The sequence below is a fragment of the Xenopus laevis genome, chromosome 2L (genome assembly GCF_017654675.1).
Source record: "Xenopus laevis strain J_2021 chromosome 2L, Xenopus_laevis_v10.1, whole genome shotgun sequence".
NCBI classification, from domain to species: Eukaryota; Metazoa; Chordata; class Amphibia; order Anura; family Pipidae; genus Xenopus; species Xenopus laevis.
In genome coordinates, this window is record NC_054373.1 from 58,684,507 (window position 1) to 58,705,217 (window position 20,711).

A 20,711-nucleotide genomic window follows, 5' to 3' on the forward strand; every position below is an offset into this window, starting at 1 on the left:
AATGTAAAAAGACCTAAAGGAGAAATTAATTCAAACAGTATTATTATTGATCATAGAAGTAAATGTTATGGCTCCGAAACATTATCTACTGATTACATGGACAGCAAGTGGTACAACACTCCTGCTTAGTCCACCGATGGCTCTACCTTTGTTACATGCAGGATATCATCTACTGTATGTACACAGAAAAAGCATCAAATAGGATTGATGCCTATAAACATTAAAGTGGACTAAGTTTCACTCATTAAGACTTAGTGGTTTAAAACACCTGCTCATGCCAATAATTCAATTTATCTGTCAGATTACTTTGTTTAATGATCGCATGTCGAACAAATGCACAGTTAATCCCAAGATTTTTATCTGCAGCACCTGTTGATTTGAGTAATTCCTCATAGCCATTAGAGCAGAGACACAAGCTGCCGCACAACAAAACTTTGCCATCCCACCGCGGATTTTCATTCTAGCCAGCGGGAAGGCAGGGGAGGCAGTTCGGGGAGATTAGTTGCCCCAAAGAAGAGAAGATTTGTTGCCGGGCGTCTAATCTCCCCGAATTGCAGCGTGTCTCTGCCCTATAATTTACTGAAAAGTGGGAAGACATCCAGCACAGTTTGCGGAGATACAGTTCTATGTGATTCTTTTACCCAAGAATGGGCTCACAGGGAAATGTAATAAAAGTCATTAATGCAAAAAATTTAGTTTTTTCCATATGTGCCATTGTGCCGTGTAGGTTAGAAAACTTCCTACTGAATAAACTGATTTTATGCACCAAAAAAATACTCAAGCAGGTCTGTTCTATAGCAGTACTATACTCAAAAGTCTGAATGTGATAACCATCTAACAGAGAATATTTTTTCCTTTCTTTCTAATTTCTTGCATAGAATCTTAGGGGCTGAAAAAGTTTGCGGAGCGCCCGTTTCTCCGAATCGTATAGTTTCGTATAGTTACTAAATCCATGATTTTTTCTTAATTCATCGAGTGTAAAAACCATAAAATCTACGAATACAAAAACACGGCAAGCAAAAGCTGTCAAGGTCATTTGGAAGTCAGTGTAAGTTCCCTTTCTTTTCTTGCAAAGATCAACCTATTGTTTGTGTTTTTAGAGGTTTTTGGAGATCACAATTTTCACTGTCTTTCATTTGTTCACGGAAAATGTGGGATATTAACTTTTTAATATCTTTTAATAACTTTCATGGCATTCATGATTTTTAGAGAAATAGGGGAAAATGTAATAATTTTCGCAAAGAGAACAAATCTACGAATAAAAATGTGCATGTCGCAATGTAATATTCTTCATTTGGCTTTTATTGCCTTGTGAATCTTAATTGCGCATTGGAACCTTTAAGACCTGCTTGAAGGTGGCATAAACTTTTGGAGCAAATGTAACAACTTTTTCATTAAGAAGTTTTATTACATACATTGCAAACTATAAAATTTGCAACCGCTATCCTACTGTCCCATGAGGGGAAAAGTGCTGGCAACATTTTGCAAACATTTATTTATATTGCGACCTATTTTTGTGCTAGCAGCCAATATTACATTCCCGCAATAGAGTTTTATTGTGGTTTCAAAAAGCTCTAATACCACTAAAATTCGACCTCCAATAAATTGGTCTCCTCGTCTGTGTAATCTGTGTCCACCCTAGCAGATCATTGCAAAGGTGGTACCTGAAGCTACAGTGATTATATAGCATGTTTACCCTAAGAAACTATGGATTTTTCCATTTTGAGATTATACTCTCACTTTTTATTGAATAAGCCTACAGTGTTGACTAATCAACATACCATAGAAACTTTCAGCATAGTGCATAAACATAGAGAAGATTTTCCCTAGAGAGGCCCTATGAGGGTCAAATATCAACATTCCATCAGGACTCTTACTTTTGCTAGGTCTTCTTGTTCTGCCCTTGATTAATATAAAAGGTAAATTGAAGAAGGTATAATTCTATTTCTGATTTGGCATAAAGGGATGGATATTCCCTAAACTGGAGGTATGAGATGAATATTATATTTTATTTCCCTTTTCAGTCCGAAAGGTCAGGGGTTTTGGAGACCTGCCAAAGTGAAGTGTTATGACCCATCTTCTTGAGCACTTCACTATCCAGACACAGAACATCTTTAATAATACCCTGACCCCAGGGCACACAGGGTATGGAAGATTGTCAAGGTCAAGACCTCCCCCATACGAACGCTCACTAATGTAGTCAAAAACCTGTGTCACTTCTTGCTATGTGTTGATTCAGAGTTAGTATGTTTATGTTTAAAAGGTGTAAATCCCACTCTTTGTCATGATCTACATTCAAGTTTCCATGCAAGCAATGTTTCTGTGCAACGTATTTTACAGAGAAAACGTAAATGTCATCTACTATGTACAGATATGTTCACTGAGAGAAAGGTCAATCCTATGAAGCAGGGAAGACCTGTTATGTTTGTAGTATGTCAGATTGGTAGTCCCACTGGGGTTTTAAGTCCCCCATGGCTGTGCTTTTCTTAATGTGATAAGTGTGAGCTGCATTAAAGTGCTAAGAAATATAACGAGTTACCATAAATAGTTAAACATGTGTAATGGCTGGTTAGGAGCTTAAAGACCCCAAACGGCTTAATGAGAAAATGCCTAAAATAAAATAGCATGGTGTATACAGCACCAACAGCTTTAATTACAGGCCAATTAACAGTTCATACTGGGGAAGTAAAGCAGGAGCAGTGGTGAGGTGATTAGGATACAGATAACAAACACTATTTATTTCATTTGCTGGCAAGGTCACAGATCACATAGGTTGTCTGCAGAGAGGGTTATGGGAACAGCATAAAGCAATACTAGAGTGTATGGAATGGACAAAAGGCTTGTGGCCTTTAAAGTGACATATAATAAAAGTCTATTATGGAGAGAAATCCTTGTGACATTCATAGAACTAACATTTGTATAAGAAAAAAAAAACAAATACTCACCTATGGGACTGATTTAGTAAGACAAGTACTGGTTGCTATTTTGCACCTCTGTTCTGAAACAAGTGCTTATGTAATTCCCTAACTGCTTTTCTATTATGGAAGGTTGACTTACTGTATATTTGTTAAGCTTTCTACTTAATATACTCTTGCAAGCTTGACTGATCAGAACTACTAGAACTATATTGTAACGACACCAATTTGTCAAGCTTTATCTGCTCAGTGTAGAGTGTCACTGAATGGATTTACATATTAATGATAATAATTGCAAAAATAATCAATGGCAATGAATGGGATAAGACTTGGAAATTAGACTCTGTGTTAAGGGAGCCTGTGCTTGACTCTGGTGTCATGTCCATTGCCCTTGTGCACATCACTCTATTTCCCTGTGCTTCAGGCAGGAATTAATAAATGAAGAGCTCTGTGAGGTTGGGACTCAATGAACCTGAAATAGTCTGGGTACAGCTAAACCCCAGCATCTCTACGCTAAAAGGCATAGCAATATTTGTCTTCCCTATATTTAGGGGTTTAGTATAAGAATGTTTTACTTTAATAAATATGAGGGCATCCTGACATTCTGACAATTACCCTGCAGCAAACCCTTGACACTGCCACTGTCCCGTGGGCTCCTATTACCTATTGTGGGCAGTTTGACAACTTCCCTGGGGCATCTGGGAGAGTCCTAGGGAGACAAGTTAATAACATGAATCTATGGGGCAGGAAAAAGATTTCATTTATTTTATCGTTTAGTGAAATACTACTATGCTTTTTAACATTAAGATGTAATTGTATTAAATGGGGAGTTTATCCCCATGTAGTATGCCATTGACTGGGCTAGCAACATATAAATTGATGTTCCTGGGGGGGGGGGTCACTGACCCTGGCAACAGAAACAAGAGTGATTGGTGAGGCTACATTATTATTGTTACTGTTTCTTTTAAATGCTTAGCTTTGTATTTTCAAGTTCTCTCATATACTTTTACTAGGGATGCACCGAATCCACTATTTTGGATTCGGCTGAGCCCCAAATCCTTCACGAGAGATTGGGGTGAATACCGAACCGAATCCTAGTTTGCATATGCAAATTAGGGGCGGGAAGGGGAAAAACATTTTTTGACAAAAACTCACGTGATTTCCCTCCCCGATTCTAATTTGCATATGCAAATTAGGATTCAGATTCAGTTCGGCTGGGCAGAAGGATTTGGCCGAATCCGAATCCTGCTGAAAAAGGTGAAATCCTGGATTCGATGCATCCCTAACTTTTACCATTCATAATTAGTGATGGGCGAATAAATTCGCCAGACACTAATTTGCGGCGAATAATTATCAAAACTGCGGCAACAATTCGCTGGCGGAAAGTGTATGGGCTAGCAACATATAAATTGATGTTCATGGGGGTGTCACTGACCCTGGCAACAGAAAAAAGAGTGATTGGTGAGGCTACATTATTATTGTTACTGTTACTTTTAAATTTTTAGCTTTGTATATTCAAGTCTTCTCATATACGTTTACCATTCATAATTAGTGATGGGCGAATAAATTTGCCAGACACGAATTTGCGGCGAATAATTAGCAAGACTGTGGCAACAATTCGCTGGCGGAAAATCTGCTGCGTCCAAAAAAAAGTGACGAGCGTCAAAATTGGCATGTGCATAAAAATTTTTGTGCTTCAAAATTGTTTGGATTTCCATTGATTTCAAAGCGTTTTGGGAATTTTTCCACTGTTTCGCTACTTAGCCGTAAATTCTCAAGAATTTTCGGCGAAACGGCACAGAGTCCCCCATCATTATTCATAATGTTTGCCTGATTTCTACAGTAGGTGGATACTAGTAACCAGCAAGCCAATGAAATTCTGAATAAAAATTTGATCATTTTACAAAAATGAAGGTTGCAAATGATCATAGAATGCCATTGTATACACTAAAACGTAATATTAAGTGTATTTTAATTTTAAGCTGAACTATCCCTTTCCTTTGACTGACAAAAGATTAGACATCTGCATTCCAGGAATATTCCAAACGGAATCCTGGCGTAGATAAATCATTCATACATAAATCCACTTCTACTGTATCTACTATATATGTGTTTATTTATATTTAGTAGTTTCATTATAGTGTGCATGCAAAACAAATTAGAGCTTCATAAAGAAAGGATTTCAATTTGTGAATAAATATGCCCACTTTGCGATTTGTTTTCACTATGTGCAAGCCTGTAAATGAGGATGGGTTGTTTGTCCTAAGTAATAAAATTGTTCTGTAATCACTAAACACAAAAACAAACTGCAGAAAATTAGTGCTAATTCATGTAGCCGTTAAGAGCCAAACAATCACTGGGAATCACATGAATGCATTCCAGAAATAAAGGTGTAGAGAAATATAAATGAATTATCACTAAGGCACATTGAAGCAACTATAAAAATAACAATTTGTTAGAAATATATAAAAAAAATTACAAAGCATGCAGTTCAGTCTGGCATATTTTATGTACCATACAGTGCCTTTCTTCCATGTCTGGTACTATGCAGTTTTAGAGCAGGGGGTCATAAACTGAAGACCCATAAAAATAGATACATACAGTATACCAAATTGCTCCCCAAACTATGATGTCTTTGTTACAGCAAAACACTGTCTCACATACACTGCAATATTTGCTGCATCCTTTCATTAACACATGGACCATTTTCTTTTAATAAAAAAGGGGACACAAAGACACACTTTTTTGAAAGGCAAGGCTCATTTAAACAAACAAACAAACAAAAACAACAAATAGTTAATTTTAGCATAACAATCTTAACATCAACATCATATTTGTTTAACTAAGTAACCAGGCAGTGGTTTGAATATGAGACTGGACGATGCATAGGAGAGGGTTTGAATAGAAAGACAAGGAATAAAAAGTAACTATAAGAATAAAATAGTGTTCTCAAAGAGGAATAGAGAACCCCATGCGAAGAATGGAAAGATGTAGAAAAGGAAGGCAAATAAGTCAAGAAGTAACAAAAACAAAAGAAAATCATAAAGACAAATTGCAAAGTTGCTAGAAATAGGAGATTCTATAACATACTAAAAGTTAACTTAAAGGTGGACCACCCCTTTTAGCTGGCCATACATGCCCAGATTTGGTAAACCAGGTTAGCGGATTTGGCTAAACTGTTTGGTCTTTATGATACATCAGATCCTAGTCAGTCTATCCAAGCTAAAAAGTTCCCTCTGTGGGTAGATGCTGCATCAGCAGAAAAAGTAAGAAGAACCTAAACAACTGCTTCACTTCTGTCAAATCTGTTTGTGAGAACCAGGGACCAACAGGCTAATTTATGGTTGGGCAAGTTTAAACAGGCCCCCTCTCTTTTGGTGATGTAATAGGCTGATCCCTCCCCTCTGGTGCCTGATCCCGCACATATATATAAGGGGAGTAGGGTCAGGTGTTATAGTAGAAGAATATAGTAGAAGAGAACTTCAGGTTGGGTGCAGGTTGGAAATTGTGGGTTAGGGTCAAGTTTGGGTTGAACCCACTAATCATTTGTTGGTTGTCTTCAATTCTCTAGTGCTTAAGTGTCATAAATATTTAGGATTATATTCATAAAAACAAGGAATCCCTATTTTGCTGTGATTTGAACAAAATATGCCACAAAAAACACAATTATTACTTTGCCTGAAAAGCTGTGGCAATTAAAACCTTTTTGCTAAACCACCTATAAAATCTTGCATTCGCGTTTTTCCGATCAGGTTATTTCACAGTGAACAAAATGTGATTCCGATTAACGTATCCAAGATTAATTATGGCAATTAATGACATCACATACTTGATTTACATTATTGTCAATGGGAAAATGTTTGCAGGAGATTAGCTGCCTACAGAAGCACAGATTTATCAATGACAACTAATCTCCTAGTGTGCCATCAGCCTTAGGTAGGAAGTCATTAATCTGTATTTTTCAGCAACCCAAACAAATCCCCTTGACAGTGCTGAAGCCGTGTCTCACCTGCCAAAGTCCCGAACTGACGAAATCACAAAGTCCTGAAGAGCCAAAGTCCTGAAGTCGCAAAGAGCCAAAGTCCTGAAGAGCCAAAGTCCTGAAGTCCCGAAGAACCGAAGTCCTGAAGCCTCAAAAACACCCGAAGCCAGGATATCGGTTGTTTAGACCAATTTGACAGATTATCTGCCCGTGTATGGAGGCTTCCGACGGGTCTTTACGATCGATATCTGGACACGATATCGATCGGGAATGTTTGATTTTTCTCCCGACAGACCCGTCGGAGCCCATTGCGCTTGCCGCAATCCGATCGTTCGGCCATAGGGCCGAACGTTCAGATTACCCCCGAAATAGCCTTGCTGTTAGTGGCATATCGGGGAAAAGATCCGCTCGTTTGGCGATGTCGCCAAAAGAGCAGATCTTATATTGTATGGCCACCTTAAGTTGAAGTCCAGAAGCAGCGAAAAGACCCAAAGCTATTTAAGTTACCCCTTAGGTTCATTTTGGCACGAGGAAGATTTTGTGTGACCATTTACATCTGTACAATTTTATGTTAAAATATTGAATTTTTTTTATTCAAATCACCAACAAACAGAGCACTGAAAATATAGCTTGATAAATTGAAATCCTCTTCTGTATTAGTTCACAGAACAAACACGCTCAGCATCATTTATTGAAAGCCATATGAACTACAGCAAAATATAAATAATAATAAAATACCAGTGACATGCTTATGCGCACTTATGAATGAATAGCAATCAAATCATTCATTGTCTATTAACGTATCAGTTTTCCCTATTAGAGTGACCAATAGAAGTCTCTCATGTTAAAAATGTTATTATATTCTTCCCACTAGAAACATTTGTGGTAGTATAACCACCACTTCAGGTGGTGATACTACTTGGCAAAAAAATATGTAATTGTGTGGCCTAATGACAGTGCTAGACTTGTGTCAACCTTTAAATAGCTTCCACAGCTTTATTTTTCTATGATGCAAAAAGGGTAAAGCTGAAGTTTTATTGGCAGAAAATAAGTAAATAGAAAAATGGTTGCAGTTTAGCTTGATGATTATACCAATGTTAACTTTTTTTGCTCCATATTATCCTGTAGACAACAATATTTTAAGAGAATATGCAATTGTTTTTTAACTTTAAACTGCTACAGATTGTAATTCAGGTCCAACACAATTTGTTTATATGACAATGTTACAATTGGTTATTATTTTTTTTGGAGGGGGGGTTAAATTTTGGATTTGGTTCTGCTCTTTAATGTAGCATTTTAAATATTATCTGGTTGCTAGGATCCCAATTAACCTAGCAGCCTGTCAGTATTTTGAATGGCAGACTTAAAGAAAAACAGAAGACAGCAATAACAAATATTAAAAACAAAAAAATTTAGACCGTGGATTAATCTACCTTCTGGTTTCTGTGATCAGATACCCCAGTCAGCATTTTAAATTTCAGGCTGGAGACATGAATAATATAAAGGCATACAGGTATGGGATCCGTTATCCAGAAACCTGTTATCCAGAAAGCTCCAAATTATGGAAAGGACATCTCTCATAGACTCCAATTTATCCAAATAATCCAAGTTTTTAAAAATGATTTCCTTGTTCTCTGTAATAATAAAACAGTACCTTGTACTTGATCCCAACTAAGATATAATTAATCCTTATTGGAAGCAAGACCAGCCTATGGGGTTTATTTACTGTTTAAATGATTTTTTAGTAGATTTAAGGTATTAAGATCCAAATTACGGAAAGTATATCCAGAAAGCCCCAGGTCTGGATAACAGGTCCCATACCTGTACAGTTATAGGGTCCATTATCCAGAAACCTCTTATGCAGAAAGCTCAGAATTAAGGCCATCACCCATCGACTCCAGTTTTTTCAAATAATTCAAATTATTAAAAATGATTTCCTTTTTCTTTGTAATACTAATAAAAAAAGGACCTTGTACTAAGATATAATGAATTCTTAATGGAAGCAAAATAATCTTATTGGGTTTATTTAATGTTTAAATGATTTTTTAGACTTATTTAAAGTGATACTGTAACTAAAAAGAACTCTTCAAAATATTCATGTACTTTAAAAGTCACATTTAGATCATATTGATCATTTTTTGCTGATATGGCTGCTTTTGTAAGAAATTGTTACTTAAAGTTCCTAAATAGGTAATATAAAAACATTGGGAAAGTACTTTTATAGCAAAATTCCAAATAGCATGCAAATACAAATATATGATAGATGTTAAAATAAGGTTTTAATTTTGGGGTCAGTATTCATGCAGAAACCCATTATCCAGAAGCTCCAAATTACAGGAAGGCCATCTCCTAAAGACTCCTTTTTAAGCAAATAATTAAATTTTTTTAGGAAAATGATAAAAAAAATGATAAAAATAATAAAATGATACCATGTACAGTACTTGAGCCTAAGCAAGCTGCATATTACAAACACACTATTGGGCTTATTTATAAAATTCAAAGTGCCTCAATTCACTTCATGAACATCTGCTTCAGAGAAAATATTTTTGCACATACAGAAGATAAACAGTAAGTCGAGTTAATAATTATTGGTTTTACTGATCTTTTAAAGTAAACCGTCCCTTTAATGAGCTAGACATTTAAAGCAAATATGGTAAAGAGATGTATTTATAGATTTCCAAAGCTTCCCACTAGCACCACTAAAAAAAAAAAAGATGAAACAGCAGTCACTGCAAAATTAATTTGCATGTAACATTTTCTTGTAATAATGTTGCTGATTAGCTGTGAAATGCTCATTTATCCTCCCAGGTTTCTGGCAGTCCTATTGATTTATTTGTTACGTGCAAAAACCACAATTGATCTACTGTACAAGAAAATCAGTACCTCGGAATGTTGCAGAAGCACCCCATGGCAATAATATACATCTGCACCCCACAGTGATACTGTGTCTCTGCACTCAGCTCCCCATAGCAATACTGTACACCTGCACCCAGCACCCCATAGCAATAATGTACACCTGCACCCAGCACCCCATAGCAATAATGTACACCTGCACCCAGCACCCCATAGCAATACTGTACACCTGCACCCAGTGCTCCATAGCAATACTGTACACCTGCACCCAGCACCCCATAGCAATACTGTACACCTGCACCCGGTGCTCCATAGTGATACTGTACCCCTACTCCCAGCACCCCATACTGTATACCTGCACCTCATAGTTATATTCTATCCCTGCACCCAGCTCCTCATAGTGATACTGTATCCCTGTACCCAGCACACCATTACAATACTGCACACCTGTTTCCAGCTCCCTTTGTTGATACAGCACCCCATAGTGATACAGTACACCTGCACCAAGCACTATGGCAATACTGTATCCCTACACCCAGCACCCTATAGTAATATTACATCGCAGCAACCCATAGTGATACTGTACACCTGCACCCAGCTCCCCATAGCGATACTGTATAGCTGTACAGCAAAATACAGAATCAATCAGAATGCTGTTCCAAAGCCTTCAATGGAAGTTTGGCAGAATATTATAACACTAACAAGCATTCTACCTAAAACCCTTAACAGAACTATCCCAGATATAGGGGGTATAATAAGCAACAGGCTCACAAGGTTAATGAAGTCAGATAACATTTGTGTAGGGGGTCATTTAGAAGTATACCTGGAATCAGTACTGATTTTACCACCCCGCAGCTTTTCCAAGTTTAGCAGCATTTCTTTTATTAGTTTGAAGAACAAGACCTTGGTTATCCAACTCCAGTTGCATGAAGTGTGAGGAAAGCAGAATACATAGAGGAAATCCATACAGACACAGAGTAAATGTACATACAGTACTTGGTGCATATAGGATGAAAGAATTAAACCAGTTAGCAACAGAAGCAACTGGAATCTGTTTTTATCATGCCACTCTTCCTTCATCTGTTCCAAGCAAGTTAATGGTTTTGGCTTCTTTAAAACTGTGAGGGGCCCATTTACTTAGTTCGAGTGAAGGAATAGAATAAAAAAAAGTTAGAATTTCAAATGATTTTTTGGGCTACTTCGACCATCGAATTGGCTACTTCGACCTTCGACTTCGATTCGAAATAAAAATCCTTCGACTATTCAACCATCCGATAGTCGAAGTACTGTCTCTTTAAAAAAAACTTCGACCCCCTACTTCGGCAAGTAAAACCTACCGAGGTGCAATGTTAGCCTATGGGGAAGGTTCCCATAGGCTTTCTAAGCTTTTTTTGGTCGTAGGAAAATCGTTCGATCAATGGATTAAAATCCTTCGAATCATTCGATTTGAAGGATTTAATGGTTCGATCGAACGATTTTTCGTTCGATCTTTGATCGAACTAATTGAGGTAAATCCTTCGACTTCGATATTCGAAGTCGAAGGATTTACCTTCGGCAGTCGAATATCGAGGGTTATTTAACCCTCGATACTCGACCCTATGTAAATCTGCCCCCGAGTGTGTGTATTTCATTCTGGAATAAAATAAAGTCACATTTTTAGGTATCATCAAGGATAGGGATCCGTTAAATCAAAAATATTTTGAATGTTTCCCTTTACAGTGACGAGATAATGGCTAAAAAGAAAAGGTCAACTAATATCGTAACATTTCTGTAAGCGTCAGATGGCTTTAAAAATCTTCCCCCCTCCCAAAAATTGACACTATACAATAAGATCTGCTCCTTTGGTAAAGTCACTCTGCTTTGCCCTCTTTGGTCCCCTACATGCTGAGTAAAAGTGGGCTGAACCAATCGTTAAGGCCTTCAGGCCGGTAATGGGATCATAAGGGGTGTCTATGCAGGCCATCGTGAGAGGACTTCTCACAAGAGGGAAACATGAATGTGGTCCCTACTGATGGGATTTACAAATCTGCCTGATAGATATCAAGCCAACTTCTGGCAAGATATCTATCATGGAGTCAGGGTGTTCACATACTTATAAGCTGCAGACTCTGTTTGAAGGGGCAGGTTAAATCTGCCTGTGTATGGCCAGCTTAAGTATAACAAAAATCTAGCAATGGCCTTGGTCATGGGGATATTTTATAGGTGTTGATCTGATATCTGCATGTTTACAGCCTTCTCTGCGGGGGACAGACCAACAAAGTAAAAACAGTGTCTAAAGGTGGCCATACACAGGGAGATGCACTCGTTCGATGTGCCCCCATAGAGGTGGGCGATATCAGGCTGATCCAATCGTGGGCGCTAGGACCCAATGATCGGATCAGAATGGAGGTAATAATGTATATTGTATAGTATCAATGAACAGATGTGGCCGCGTTCCAACAGGATTTTTTACTCTGCCCAATCAACATCTGCCGGCTTTCAGCTAGATATCGATCAGTGAAGCCTGTCGGAGGGCCCCACGCACAGGCCAAAAAGCTGCCGACTCGGTCTGTCGGCAGCTTTTATCAACCCGTGTATGTTAAGTGTATAAAGCCTAATTTCTAAAACTGCAATCATGGACTTTCAGTTTTTCACCCTTGTCCTAGAACATATCTTGGTTTAGTATTTGTTCTATTAGTAGTCATGGCTATATATCTATTTCTGTTCAGACAAGGAAGAAAAACCATCATTACAGTTTTGATATCATATTTTATTGTTAGTGATTACAAACTGTTTAGAATTCATAATCAAAATGTTTGGAGCTTTATAGTAATACAGTAGTACCAAGAATCAGTTTGGGATTTGGTGTAATCCTGACACTTTTTCCAAAATTCTAAAATCCTAAATGCCTAGAACCAAATCCGAACCCATGTGACTTTAAAACCTTGGACAACTGCAGATGATGCAATATTTGGGGACTTTGCTCTTATATGAATATGCAAATTATACCTCAGATTCAGCTTGGTATATATAGCCAACTAATCGGTGGAGGTAAATTGATAATTATTTATAATTATTATATTTATCTGGTAATGTATAGTTTTTCAATGCTGTCTGTGATGTGGAGATTCAAAAGGGTTAACAAGACCAAAGCTCTTAGGCACTAGTGTTCTTTACCATTTTTTTTCAGTGCCCCACTTTCCGGCATGGTTAGTATGTAAAATTGTACTCCTTTTTGCTTGTGCAGAGAGCTTGGAATATGCATGTCTGTGCGATGGATGCAGGGTACAGTCTGTATCTTGATTGCACTCAGCAGGGTTCCCTCCTCGGTGATGAGAGAAGAGGGGAGGGTAGGGAGATGAGCAAAAACACAGATACAATCTGTCTATTCCTCTCATTGTTTCTTGCCTTGGCCATATGCAGGCAGTGGGAGGGAGATATGAAGGATCCCAGACTGCTCCCAAATTTGTAAAAGCTCCGTACTGCGCAATACACAGAACAGCAGGAAAGTTACTGCTATGAGATCAGAAAGCCTTGATTAAAAAAGTGTGATTTCTCCTTTTTAATGAAGTATGCATCTAAACATATACTGTTTACATCCAGTAAATATATATTATTACATCTAATTTCTATGTAAATGGTCTGTACAAAGTCAGAGGTGGGAGGGGTGCACAACCATAAGGGGAAAGTCTCTCATTCTCTCAGGTCAAAGAAGTAAGTGATGAAAAGTGGTTTGGAGATGTATAGAAAGCACTGCTCGAAGGATAACAGTTTGCAGGGACTTTATAAAATAGACTACAAACACCAGTCTGGGGGGACACAGTATTTAGGTATAAAGGTGCATCAATGTAATGCACAACTGCCTCACAAACATACATATAATGAAGCAGTAAGTGCATTGCCAGTTTATCTCTATCTCAGTGTTGCTTTTCTTTGTAAACCTCTTTACACTGATGTAACGCTAATTTGGGCTAGGCACACCAAAAGTAGTTAATGTCCAGCTAGTGATAGGAGCATGAGTTACATTGCGACTCAACACTTCAGGTCAGGGTCTTCGCTAAGTGGAAGATTTCAATAAGGGTGTAGAAAACTACAACTCTCAGGCTACTGTGCATAAAAATAGGAAAATGATTGGACAGCAAGGAGGTTCTTATGATAAAACAAAAGTGGAAGCTTATTTGTACCAAGACAAATGGCCACAGGTTTACTTACATATAATGAGGTAAAGGCCAGTGTTGGACTGGGGTACCAGGGGCCTACCAGAGAAGTTCAGCTCCAGGGCCCACAAAATGTATTACTCACCTTACCCACCCCCACCCTGGCCTAGGTGCTCTCCCACTTGCCAAAGCAATTTTACAATTCGGGCCTACCTTTCCACTGCTTATGTCTCTGATCCTTCTACATCTTCTTTTTTTTGCCCAGCAAATAGGGAAAAAGTAGGAAGGGTGGGGATTTAAAGCTATAGGGACATGTTAATCCTATAGGTTCCTACATAGATAAAGAAAAAAAGCCCTTATATGTTATATGTTAAATGTTTAATTATATGTTAAAATAATGTTAGAGTCCTGTATGGGTTCAGGTACCTGCAGAATACCTGCAAAGTGGTTGGATTTTGGCCAGAAAGTTCTGAATACCCCTGCTAATGTGCAAGACTGGTTCCTCTCTCCCCCAAAGTTGTGACAAGATTTCTTTCCTTACCCATCGGATTAGGCTCTGACATGACACAACTTCTGGTTACACGGGTTGAAAGGTAAGTTAACTATTTGTGGGCCAGGTCAGGTAGTAGGTCTAGGTAGGGGAGCATGCTGGGTGGTGGGTGCATGTCAGGTTGCAGTTCAGCGGGTTCAGGTCGGGCACGGGTCTGCTCAACCAGACCTGCCCCAGGACTCTACATATAGTAGAGGATGCACAAGTAGAGCAGCAAAAGGTCCAAAAAAAATGACTGTCTTTTAGACACAGAAGATAAAGAATTTGAATCCCAGTGCAAACTTTCCTAGATACAAATACTCAGCTCTTTATGGTTGCTATTTTTTCATGTGCATGGATGAACTAAGTTCATTGGAGATTGCTCTAAATGCAAGAATTCATTGGATCTAGGATTTAGAATTCTTTCCATTTCGCTGAACAAAATCAGAAGCTCTGCTCACATGTGACTTCCCTGTGCTGGACAGCTAAAGACAGCTAAAGACAGCTAAAGACAGCACATATTTAATCATTTACAATGTTTTTTTGGATAGTGGTGCATGCTGGGGATCTGGCCTCCAAAGCAGTGGTAGAAGGGACCATTCAATCTGGTAGTGAGGGTAAGAATTTAGGGGTAATGCCTATTTACTAGATAGTCCTGGAATCATAGTTTAAAGGTTGATGGGTCACCCAGCCCAGATCAGCACCCAGATCCTTAGATTTATGGCTCCTTCCTGCATTGAGCGCACAAAAAACACAGTGTATGCGCGCGCCTGCGCACAAGCTCTCACGCTCTGCAGCGCGATGGCCTCTGCAGCGCGAAGGGTCTATCACATGAAAAGTCATGAACGTGGTTTAATTTGAAATAAAATTCAATTCAGAAAAAGTTATCTCAAAGTTTATCACGTAAAAACTCTATTGAAGTCTATGGGAAAAAACTGGAACTGAATTTGGAGAAAAGTTTTCTCTCCGTGAATTGAATCTCGTCCATGACTTTCATGTGTTAAACCATGAGATAACATTTTCTCACTGAATTGAATCTGGCCCATAATGTGAAAAGTAAGAATTTAATAGGCACCATTGTTTTGGCTACATAATGTCTACCTGCTCAAAGGCTCAACAGATGTCTCTGATCATTTATAAGTTGAATTAATTAATAAGCTGATGCACTCAATAACAGGCACAACAATAAAGGAAAAATTGTCAGTTTACACTCTAACTTTAGTGCCTACTATGTGGAAAAAATAAGTTGCTTACTGAAAGTCCAAAGTAATTAAAGCAGGAATCAAAGCAAATACTTCTAGCAGAAGACTACATTGACTAATAGTTATACATATAATTAATAATGCTTTCATTAAGGGAGTGGAAAGAAGAGGCCTGATGAGTTTTATAATTACTTTTTCCAATGCAAAACACCAAGGAGGTTATGTAATAATAGGAGTAACGTTTGCTGCAGGTCTAATCAACTTATAGCAACCAATCATCATATCTATTTACAGGTTTCCTGTTTAAAACCAAACATCGTAAAGGCAAACTTTGTACCTTTCATTACATGTTGAGGTAGAGTGAATGGATCTTCACCATTGCCTTTCTTTTGAAAAGTAGTAGGTTTTTTAGTTTGGGCGGTACTATTAAATTTACATTGAATGCCCTCTGTAATTAGTGTCCTGGGTAAGTATTTCATGGTGAAGATCCACATGATGACTTTCAGAGAGCAACATTTTACTAATCCAACTGTAAAGCAATAATTTCATGCTGAAGTTTGGGTATGTGCATTTCCAGAAGCCATAAATGATAGAGTCAGAAAACCTGCACAAAAATAATATACAGTAGTCATATATTTATTGTGTGGCTAGTAAGACTCTAAAGGGAAGGTACTGTATAACTCTCCCAGAATGTTCAATGAGACAAAAAAAATGTGGGGAATAACAGGGACTGTGTTCGCTAAGGCTAGAAAAGCAAGTACAGGTGCTGTGATTATGAAAAGGGGGATGGGATGTGAGTGATTAGAGAGTAAGAGATGAGCTTGAGACTGATATATTTTACTTGTTGGGAATTTAACTAGTAGAGACTAGGGATGGGCGAATTTGACCCGTTTCGTTTGGCCGCTGGGTAAATGTCATCGACGCACATTAAAGCCTATGGGCGTCCAAATTTGACGCGCAGCGAAATTTTTTGACGCATGTCTTTTTTTTTTTGACACACGACGCCATATAAGTCTATGGGCGTCATTTCTGCAGCGAAACAAGCCGAAGAAATTCGCCCATCCCTAGAGACCGTGACTGACTTTATACAAACAAATAAACTTTAATTTGTGTGTTTGTATTTATCTGTATAACATTAAATAGTACCATCTAAAACCCTGATATCTCCACCCTCTTCTGTGAAAAACTCTGCTGTGAATAAAACATATACACATACATCCCTGAGATTTCTCTTGCTGTCTCTAACTGAAAATAAGTGTTACCACTTCCATCATTTTGGTGAACCCCCACACTATATATAACTATAGCACCTAAAAGGCTTGCAGGTTATTAATTAGCATATTATTATTATTTATTAATAATGTACTTTTCGTTATCAGGCTGTAAATGAGATCTGTGTAAGAATTATATCTTCTCACTTGGAAAGGAGCAGAATGACTGGCCTGAAGGAAACCCTCTACAGAAAACCTAAATTAGGCCTATAGGCTTTCGATATGCTGCCCTTTACATGGCTGGTGTAATTTATGCCCACATAACATTCATCAAATCTTGATGCAAAAAGTAGGTATTGTGTGCAAAGGATGTGGGGTTTAGCAAGGTTTACACCATTTTAGTAAATGAACCCTATTATCCCTGGTAAAGGAGGTAAGATAAAGCGCTGGTCAGTTCTGCACCCTTCTGATTGATTTGTTCAGCAAATAGACATCACTTTAACCTTATTATCCTATAGTCTGACAGTTTCTCTGGTGCTGAATGGGTCAAAAAATTGATTGCTGGGTTGTATCACATCCGATTTCCTGATGGATTATTTTTTCCTACCGGTATAATGTATAATATTGTAATTGCGTTTCAGCATTCCCTAGGGTCATTTATCATACGCTCCTTAATCTGAGACCATCGCTGTTTGATCTGTATTATACACCCTGGCTTTTTTGTGGCTTCTAAGTAAAAAAAACCACAAGATCCACTGTATATTGGCCTGATTTTTTTAAACGCTCAGCGGTTTTTGAAATGCAATCAAGCCGCCGCTGTCCATATTTTATGTATGAAAGCTTGATACAATGCTTTGTATTGTTTATTCAAATGGTTCTCAAATGAAACACATTACATCACAAATGGAGGGGCAGTAGTGTTGCAGATAACTTTTGTCAGGTTAAAAACACTTTACTTGGTAAAAATAAATATCTATTTTATAAATTAAGAAATGTTAAATTCCTACATCTGCATTTTAATTTCATAAATATAAGTTTAAATGTAATTGTGGCTTCTATGGTACAAGTTGGTATCCATAGGGGGTAGCACTGTATACATTTTTGGGTGTGTTTCTACTAATTCACTCTTTGATCACATTCCCTAGGTGCCACGAACAGGGTGTAGTTAACAATAACATGTTGGGGCCACCTATCCCAGTTAGCTAACCTAAAGCTACGACATGGCATTTTGCCTACTACCATTCATAGGTGGACCATGCTTGAAATCCAGTCACCATTTACAGTCAATGACTGATGTGAATGACATGCAGAGTCATGTCCACCACTTGTTGACATTCCACAGTATAGCACAGGCAATTATCTGGCACTTCTAGTCTTCCATATACCCACCCTAGACATCTTCACAGATGACATACACTGTACCTACACTAAAGGAAGCAAAGGAATCCCCGCACCAGTATATAAAGTGATTAGAAGTTACCCTAGAGTAACCTACATAATATCCTTAAAAATCTGCTCTTTCAAACAGTACATATAGTTACAAAGATAAGTTGGGTTGAAAAAAGACCAAACTTCATCAGGTTAAACCCCAGTGTACTTATATACACATACATATAACAAACTATCTATACACTTGCATATATAACTATATACAGTATACAGTCCCAATATCTATACTAATTGTAAATTTAAGTATCACAATAGCCTTTAATACTATTCTTGTTCAAGAAATCATCCGAACCCCTACTAAATGCAGGCCCGGATTTGTGGCAAGGCCACAAAAGCCCGGGTCTAGGGTGGGACATTTGTAGAGGCGGCATGCCACACAGCCGCATCCATATTTCCGGGTTACTACAGGAAACCCGGAGCGGAGTTTCCTGTATAGTGGGAGCAGCGCGGTGAGTTTGAATGTGAGCTGGGGGTAGGGGGTGCGTGCGTTGGTGGTAGCTTGCATGTGCACAACGGTGGTAGAACATGTGCACACGTCGGCTGCGTGTGCACACACGCTTGGGGTAGTGGGCGCAGGAGGTGTCCGGCCTAGGGGCGCCCTATTTGGAATTCTGTCGCTGCTTAAATGCATTAATAGAATCTGTCATCACAACAGGGCATTCCAGAACCTTACTGTCCTTATTGTGAAGAACAACTACGCTGCTTTAAATGAAAGTTCTGTTCTTCTAATCTAAAGGGATGGTCTCTTGAACCCCTTGGTAACTCCTTATATCCATATATATAAATATATTCAACAAAGGGTACAAACAATAGACCTTTTATCCTTACTGATAACAGGTTAAGTTGCCTAGGTTAGGACTATTGTGATTCCACAAGGCCCATTTATTCACAATACTTTCACTTGGGTTTTTGCTGGTCATCTTCTTCCTATGCCAGTATTAGTTCTGTACCAATCCTTGCCACTGAGCCTTTTTGCTTAACAGGTAAATAAGCAATAGGGAATATAAAAGAAATAAGCTGACAACAGACTTTTCTCTAGGCTCTTGTGTGTTGGCAAGTGAAAATCATTAGTCTTTGCTCATCTTCTGAATGCGTCTCAGCCCTCCCCTATGTAAAGGGGCTAAATAAATTAACCAAATATAATAAAAACTTTCCACAGAGGATGCTGCAAATAGTATAAGTAGAGTTTTTAATTAGCAAAACACTTAAAGCTGGCCATACAAGAACCAATAACATTGTACGAAACAAAGCAGTCCACTAATACCAATCAATGTCCAATGCCAATGTAACATGACTAGTGCATGGTTCATTGGCAAATGAGGAAGTCAAGAGTAGCCACAGCTCCTCCTCACTTCATGCTGTTCTGAATGTTAAAACTGTTTATCCGAAAGATGGGAACAAAAAAAGGGTGGAGACTTTCTGAGATTTTCTATATATCTTTTTGCATTTTTTATACTATGACATCCTTCAAAAATCTACTTATATGTCTGACCTTCTATATGCGAGATTACTTTATATACTTTTTTGGAATATTTACATACTAGTCTCTGAATATCCACATACATTTGTAGTTTTTTTTAGACTTTGGTAGCTGTATCCCTAGTAACCTATATGTCTTTCCACTCTGAATAGTGATGAGCGAATTTTTTTGCCAGACATGGATTAGAAGGAAAATTCTGCATTTCACCATCTGTACATTTCTTTTACAAAACTGTTGCTAAAATTGGGTGTGAAAAATTCAACACCACAAAAAGTTTTCAAGACAAATGTCACGAAAAACGTTGCCCCATTAAAAAAATGCCCATTGACTTTAATGCATTTGGGGTGAGAAAAATTGTTGCATGCATAAAAAATTGTAGCACATAAATGTTTTTTCGTCGCCTATTGACCAATGTGTTTCGCAATTTTTTCGCTGTTTCGCTCATCACTAACTCTGAACAATATTATAGGGTACTCTGTTCCTTTAAACGTATTATTAGCAGTTTCTCCATCCCCTATTTTCCCTCCTCGCTTTTCCTATTGGTGTTTTACCTTTTAAATACTGGTATGGTTATGCACACATGTGTGCCTATGATTAAGTGTAAGATGGACATGAAACGAGTAAGGCTTTTTGAGATGATTATTCAATAAAGATGTTTTACATTTTTTACTAACTTCTTTGTTTGAATTCCACAGTGCCCAATACAATATTTTTCTTTCCATATACACGGTTTATCCGCTCCCCTGAGCTGAGAGTCTGGGGCTGGTGCACCTGGGCCAATTTTCCATACTGGTGAATTCTCTACAAAGGTGAATGTATTTATGCTCAAATTTGTATTTGAAAAATAAAAGGGTGATCATACACTGTATGGTCCTTCGTCAATGGGCCAATAAGTTGAGGAACCAGAATCTAGATCAGTAGTATCCAATCAGATACGGTCCTCCAAGAGATGTT